At 35.0% G+C, this 7,828-nt stretch overlaps 1 pseudogene; it reads right to left on the minus strand.

Annotated features, from left to right (window-relative positions):
• Positions 1-5,643: 5,643 nt before the first annotated feature.
• On the minus strand, positions 5,644-6,279 carry LOC122751090 (annotated as a pseudogene).
• Between the last annotated feature and the right edge of the window lie 1,549 nt (positions 6,280-7,828).

The following is a 7,828-nucleotide window of genomic DNA, read 5'->3' on the forward strand; positions in this document are numbered from 1 at the left end:
TGTGACCCTGGGCAAGTCACTTAAACCCCACTGCCCTGCAAAAAAAAAAAAGAAAAAAAGAAAAAGAGAAGAGATTTAATGGCACTGTCTGTCATTTCTCATTCCCTATGTTTCTTCTCAAGTAGTGTCTCTTCTCAAATGTGCATTCATCCATAGACCCTATTCCATGGCCCTTTGTGTATTAGCTACTCAATAAAAGCTTGCTATTAGACTACAAATCTTTTTGAATTGTTAGATATTTTATTTAAAACTATATTGAACATCAGTGCGTTTGACTAAATTTACTTGGGTAACCAGTTGCATTTAATCATTTCAAAATATAAAGTATCATAAATATGTCAAAATATAATCAAACTATAATATCAAAATATCAAGTATATTGTTTACTTTTTCTCTAATATGGTCATACTTATTGTGTATTCTTCCATTTTTTGCATTATTTTATAAAGGTTTTTTCTAGGTCACTTTATAGTTTTAAAATGTATTAATCTTAATTGCATCAAAGTAGTCCATAGCATCAATGTACCACAATTTATTTAACAATTCTCCAACTTCCAGAAGCTTAGGTTGCTTCCTCTTTGAAATGATAATAATATTGCTGCCAAAGTCTTTAAGCTGGTAGCTCTTTTCTTGTTTGTTTTTGATAAGACTTCCAGGATATATTCCCAACAATGGAATTATCATACCAGAGGGTATGATTATTTTTGTTATGTATTCTGTTCAGTAACATAATTGTTTTCCAAAAAGATTTTTACAAGTTTGCAATTCAATAGGTAATAAATGAGTGTGCCTGTTTCTCCACAAGCCCACCATCATCTTTTCATTGCTTTTAATTATTTTTGCAATTTTAATAGTTAAGGTTATATCAAAGTTCTTTTAATTTGCATTCTGATGATTAGTGAAATAGAGCAATTTTTCAAGGGATTATTAACAAATTTTGTATCCTCGTTTGAAAATTGTTCATTTCCTTTGATCATGTATCAATTATGGACAAGGAGTTACCACTTTGAATGTTTAACAGTTTCTTATATATTTTAGATGTCAAGTTTTTCATCTATACTATTGGTCATAAACATTATTCCTATTATTTTCCTTTTAATTTTAATTAAATTTGGTTTTTTGTTATACAGAGAATTTAATTTTAATGTAGTCAAGCCCATCAGTATGGTCCCTGAGAATTTCAATTTGTTGAATCAAACAAAAAAAAATCTTCCTGATTTAGAAAAATATATTATTTCATTTTCTTCTACTCTTTAAAAGGTCTTACAATATTTAGATCTATCATCCAGCCGGAATTTTCTAGCTTCTGTTATTTAAGATGTGGGGCTGCTGATATTATTCTTTACTAAATCCATGGTTTTTCTGAATTAGAAGGGTTTAAGGACTGAATCATTTAGTAAATTGTGATAATGACTATTAATGCCTCATTAATCTGCTATTATTGATGAAGACTTTTAACTAGAGTGGATAATGATCCTAAATTTAAGATGTAACTTTAAAAAAGATTATATAAAACACTTTTAATAATGTTGTCAGTATAGAATATGAAGATAAATTTTTCATGATATTATGTGATTTTCTTATTTATTACAATTTAAAAATATTTACAATTTGTCCATCATTCTTATTCTTTTCACCATTTTCAAATTCTTTTTTACCTTTACTTCTTTCAGTGTATTCAATTTCTTCTTTGAAATCAAAGAAGTCATATTTGTTTTGGTTAATGGGATTTTAAATTCAATAATCTTTAAATCCTTGAACTTCACTTTCTGGATTTATCCAATCCCAGGATGTTTTGTAAATGACAAAATAGTTCCTACAGTTACTATCTTTCACCACTAGATGCCACTCATGAATGAATTCAATGAATCTTATTGTTCTTGAAGTTAAACTACTTGGGAAAAAACATAATCTTCTACTTAGGTGTGAAAAGAGAATTTTCCTGAAAATTGAATCTTATTCCTTTTGAGGTTAAAAAGACAAATGATATTCACAAGTAATTTCCATGCCAAATTTTAATAGTTTGAACCTCCTTATCAAACCAGCTAGGTGGTGCAGTGGATAAAGCCTCTGGCTCCAATTTTCTAATGAATATATGATCTCTTTGATGACAACATTCCTTACCAAGATACAGAGTACAAACCATCCCTTAATACCCAGGCTATGGAATTCTTGTCCAAGTCTTCTGTAAATTTGCTACTATAGGTTTGTTCAAAATGTTGGGAGCCTTCCTTATGTGCTCTTGACATTGAGTAAATAAATACTTGTGTAGCTAAACTGTCCACAAACCATCCCTCCCTCTTACCATGTGACCAGTCCATTTTTTTTTTTTGCATTGATATATTTTTGGTACCACTTCTCCGGCCTAATTCCTTGTTTCTCTTGTATTTCAGCCTGTTCAGACCCTCCATATGTTCTTCCATTGGGCTTCGAATAATCTTCAACTACAATTCTTCTGAGATTGTATGACTCCCATTACTGGAACATGTATTGGTGTTAAAAAGATAGGCCTTTATTTAAAAGAATAATGGGATTTTTTTTTAATTGGAAATTTCTTAAAGTCAATATACTCTTCTTTTCCCCTTTTCAATTCTGGGTTCATCTCATTGTGCATTTGCTGTGCCTATCCATGATAGATGCATTCTATAGATTGTTCACCAAACTACATGTTATAGTCTGTCAATGAACACTCTTAATTCACTTGGTTTTTCCTGTGTATATAAAGCAATTCTTTTGAGCCTTATAGAGCTCATTCAAAGGCTTATCAATGTTCTGTGGCTTGACAATATGATGTCCTTCAAAATAAAGAACATCAGGAAAACATCATCTCAATAAGGAATTTCTTTTCAATTTAGACTCTGTGCTAGATCTCTTCCACAATAGTGGTCAGTAACTTTAGCAAGCATGTATCTCCCTTTTTTATGCCTCTTTTATAATATTAATAACTGAATGAAGCTATTTATATTTCTTTCAAATGACTGTATAATTTTTACATAATACATGGGAGATAACTTGTCGGAGGAGAGCTTTGAAAGTGATATTTTTCTCTACCAAATTAAATATTTTCTTATTGTCAACAAAGAAATATTATTAGATTTTTAATATCTTCCAGTGAATTATTCCATGTTTAAAACTGATTTCCTACCATAAGTACAAATGATATTTAATTTCACATTTCCTTTCTTCCCTGGTGATATAAACAAGTATCTAAATGCTCAGAAGACATGTAGCAGAAGGCAATAATCTCCACCTGGCTAAATCATCCATAAATCACAGAATCAGAGCTGGAAGGGACCTCAGAGGCCATATAGTTCAACTTGTACCTGAACAAGAATTCCCTCATGCCTTATACCAGACAAGTGGTCAACTAGCCATTTATTGAGGGCCTCCAATGAGGGGTATAAGCCACCTTACAAGGCAGCCCAATCTACTGCAGCATAGCTCTGATTTTTAGTACTTTTTCCTCACTACAAGCATATATTTGCCTCTGAAACTTTCACCAACTACTTCCAATTTTGTCCTCTAGGACCAAACAAATGAATCTACTCTCTCTCTCTCTTTTCTTCTTCTTCTTCTTCTTCTTCTTCTTCTTCTTCTTCTTCTTCTTCTTCTTCTTCTTCTTTTTTAGTGAGGCAATTGGGGTTAAGTGACCCTGGGGTCACACAGCTAGTAAGTGTTAAGTGTCTGAGGCCGGATTTGAACTCAGGTCCTCCTGAATCCAGGGCCGGTGCTCTATCCACTGCACCACCTAGCTGCCCCCTTCTTCTTCTTTTTTGCAGGGCAGTGAGAGTTAAGTGACATGCCCAGGGTCACACAGCTAGTAAGTGTCAAGTGTTTGAGGCTGGATTTGAACTCAGGTCCTCCTGAATCCAGGACCGGTGTTTTATCCACTGTGTCACCTAGCTGCCCCCACAAATCTCTTACAAAAGTCCGACCTTCAAATATTTGAAAAGAACTTTCATGTACCCCTTATTACTTCTCTTTTCTCAGGTATTTATCCTCAATTCCATCAAGTGATCTTAATATGGCATGAAGTCAAGGTCCCCTCAGGCATAACCCTAATTTCCCTTCTTTGGTCATTTTTATGGTTCTTCATGAACAATATGCTCTACTTATTCAATGTTTTTCATAAAATGTGACATCTAGAACTGGACTCAATTCTCCAAATGTGATCTGACCAGGCAGAATAGAGCATTAATTTTGTTGTGGGTGTTGAGTCATTTTTCAGTTGTTTCCAACTCTTTGTGGCCCCATTTGGGTTTGGTTTTTTGGCAAAGATACTGAAGTGGTTTGTCATTTCCTTTTCCAGTTCATTTTGCAGATGAGGGTACAGAGGCTAAGGGGATTAAATGACTTACCCAGGGTCACACAGGTAGTAAGTATCTGAAGCCAAATAGTGCTGTATCCACGGCACCACCTAGCTGCCTCAAAAATATCACTTCCCTAATACTAAATACTGTATTTATCTTAATGCAACCTAAGATTTCTTTCTTAGCTATTGTGTCACACTATTAACTCATAGTCACCTTACAGTTCACTAAAACTCACAGATCTTTTTTCAGATGAACTGCTGTCTAGCAATTGTGTGAAGCAATATTTTCTGTGATCTTTCATCATCATCATCATTAAAGCTAACATGTAGCTAATGGCTAATATTTATATGGTGCTGATTATGTGTGACTGTGCTAAGTGCTTTACAAATATGTTATTTGATCTTCATGACAACCCTTGGGGTGGTGGTGCTATTATTATTCTCATTTTACAGATGAGAAAACTGAGACAGAGAGATCAAGTGACTTATCCAGGGTCACACAGCTGGTAAATGTCTGAAGTGAGACTTAAACTCAGGTCTTCCTGCCTCTAGGTCCAGCATTCCATCTGTTGTTCCACCTAGCTGTCTACCACAATCCTCACTAATGCTTACTGTTTGGCCAAGAAATCAAATGGTTTTAAATTTTTTTTGGTTTCTTTTGGCTTTCTCATTGTTGACATTTTTTCACATCAGTAAATTTCCATAGGAAATTATGATAATCTGTATCCATGTGAGTTTTTTCCCTCTCTTTTTCCATTACCTCACTTCAATAGATAGTCTGCTTGCAAAGATCACATTTGGGCAGAGCCCTAACTAGAATATTTATTTACTTATTTATATCTATTTAATTATATTTATGTCTGGAACAAGTGGGAAAAATACACCTTCAGTTTAAGGGGAGATGGGTAGAACACTGTCTAATTAGGGGTGGTAGAAGACTGAGATCCTGGGCCAGGGATGTGAAGCAATTGCTGGGAAAGCTATTGCATGGGGATAGGGGAGATAAAGCAAGGGAGAAGCTAACCAGCTGCTAAGTTTATTGTTTTCTCTGCTGCTAAAGGACCATAGATAGTGACACCAGTCTCTAAATTTGGTGACCTGGGGCAATCCAACCTATGTTCAGCTTTGTATTAGGCATTAAATACACACACACACACACACACACATTTACATTGTTTGAAGGATCTTTTCAGGTTCTTGGCAGAATTTTTCTACCTTTTCATCTTCTGCAACAGATGTTAGAGATAAACTATATTTTCATGGTGATCTTTTTGTTTCTTTTCTTTTTTCTTTACTTTTGTATTATTTTATTGAAAGTTCTCAGAGGCTGTTTACTTTTTCTTCTCCACATTCTGCTTTGCAGCCTTCTTAGCTCATTTTGCCCAGATGCCAAAGAGACAGGCATTGGCCCAGGCCATTTGAAGACTAGCAAAGGCCTTGAAATTCTTCTCATCTTCAGTAATGATGCAAGCTTTCTCTTTCTTGTAGACATTTCTGATTGGTATAACTGGTCCTGTAAGTTGGGTTGTCAATTTGAGTTCTTCAGCAGAGCTATATCCCTTCTTGGGTGCAGATTGTTTCCTTGGGAAGAGAGTCAGTTTGGACCAATATTCTTTCAGCCACTGCACATTTGCCTGGAGAGACTATGTAGACTTATTTTGGTGATGAGGGTCCGTAGAGATACTAATGGTCCATGCCACTTTTTTATGGATTCCAGCCACCCGAGGCTCTTCCAAGCTGAATCCTCTGCAGTCATGTACTTTGGTGTGGTATGGGACAGTAGGGCACATCACAATAGGCCAGATAGGACCAGAGGCAGGGTGAGGAGCAATTCAATAGGCTTTTGCTTGACGGGACTTTTGTCTTCTGATCTTCCTAGCTGGCTGGTTAAACCATGTGGCAACTCGTCTTTGACAGTCTTTGTGGAAATGGAGCTTCAGAACCATGCCATTTCGGCTGGGTACCATGGCTGGTTAAAGCCCTCCTCATGGGCACAACAGCTGAATGGAAAGGGAAGGCCTTTTTGTTTATTTTCATAAGAAGGTCTACAAAGCAAAATGAGCATGTATCCTATGAAATGTTGACTTTGGGTATAGGATGAAATCAGTTACACCAAATCTCTTATTTACCTGCCCAAAAAAACCCTCTAAAGCCATCCTTCCATTTTGCTACAATCTTTAATGTCTTTCTTTTGTTTTCATTTATAGCAAAAATATTAATATCAATCTGGTTTAGTTCCTTCAATAGCATGTGAATTGTCAGTTCAATCGTTGTCATTGGAAAAGGATTTCACATTCAGAGTACTGAATGAAATACATTTTTTACAGATGGTTTAAAACTGTGTCTTAGCCCCCACTGCCCCCTTTTCTGTCGCTCTTGCTACACTCCTTAAAGAGGCAGAAAGGGACTACATTGGACTGAGGGGCAGTTAGCACTTTGTTTCATGGGTGTCTGTGGCCAAAGAATTCATTACTGACAACTTACTGTTAATCAGTCTTTATATATTTTGCTTAGAATGGTTCTAGCTGGAAATCAGCTATTTATAACTTTGTGCTTGAAGACTAGATAGACAGAACTAACTGGAACTTGTGTTTTTTTTTGGCATAGCCCCTAAGTATCCAGGGTCGACTGTATGATGTAGTGAGGCAACAGAGATTTGTACTTGGGGTGATTTAAATAAATTAAAAAGAATTAAGACAACTATTAATATTTTTGACACAGACCCTTTTCCTTGACATAATGTCTCTTTCTAGAAATAAACTTGGGTTCTGTCGACCTTGTAGAAATACTTTCTTATGCCACCCTCCTTTTAGCCAACATTTTGAGTAATGTTAAAGATAATGCCTGGTATATGTTTTGCTCTTATTTTAATAATTCAACATTAAGTATGATTATTCTCACTTGCCCAATCAATATACTTACATGGCCCTCATGTTTACAATATATCTTCATTAATAGTTTTCTGTTTGTCTGGTCTTTAGTGGCCATTAGGCTGCAGTTATTATCCTCCAGGTGATGAATCTTCTTATTTACAAATTATTTCTAGATCATGTGTGGGCAGCATGATTGCTGATCCTAACTAATGAACATATTTTGCTTAATTTTTTGTTACTATTTTCTAATTTGAGGTGGGTAGTCCAAAACCAATTAATTCTCTGCCAGTTCTACAGTCCTTTGTTGCATTTTTCTTTTGTCACTACAGATGCTTATGACTCTTAATGTATGGCTTTAAATAACATCGATATTCGAGATGTGCTTATATAAAGCTATCTACTCCTCTTAGCTTCATCTTTTAGGTAAACTAGAGCTGCTAATTATGTTCAAAAATCTAGGTCAGACGTTCACAATATGAATTCATTTACCTCAACAAAATTGCTAATACTCAAGCTGTCATTAGACTAAAAGGAAAAAAGGCAGGAACCTTTAAAAAACATTTTAAAAGAATGGTTTTAAGCATCTACTAGATAGATACACACATTCCAGAAAGGTTTTTTTTTTCTTTGTCACCCACATTCT

Source organism: Dromiciops gliroides, chromosome 3 (assembly GCF_019393635.1).
Source record: "Dromiciops gliroides isolate mDroGli1 chromosome 3, mDroGli1.pri, whole genome shotgun sequence".
Classification (NCBI taxonomy): Eukaryota; Metazoa; Chordata; class Mammalia; order Microbiotheria; family Microbiotheriidae; genus Dromiciops; species Dromiciops gliroides.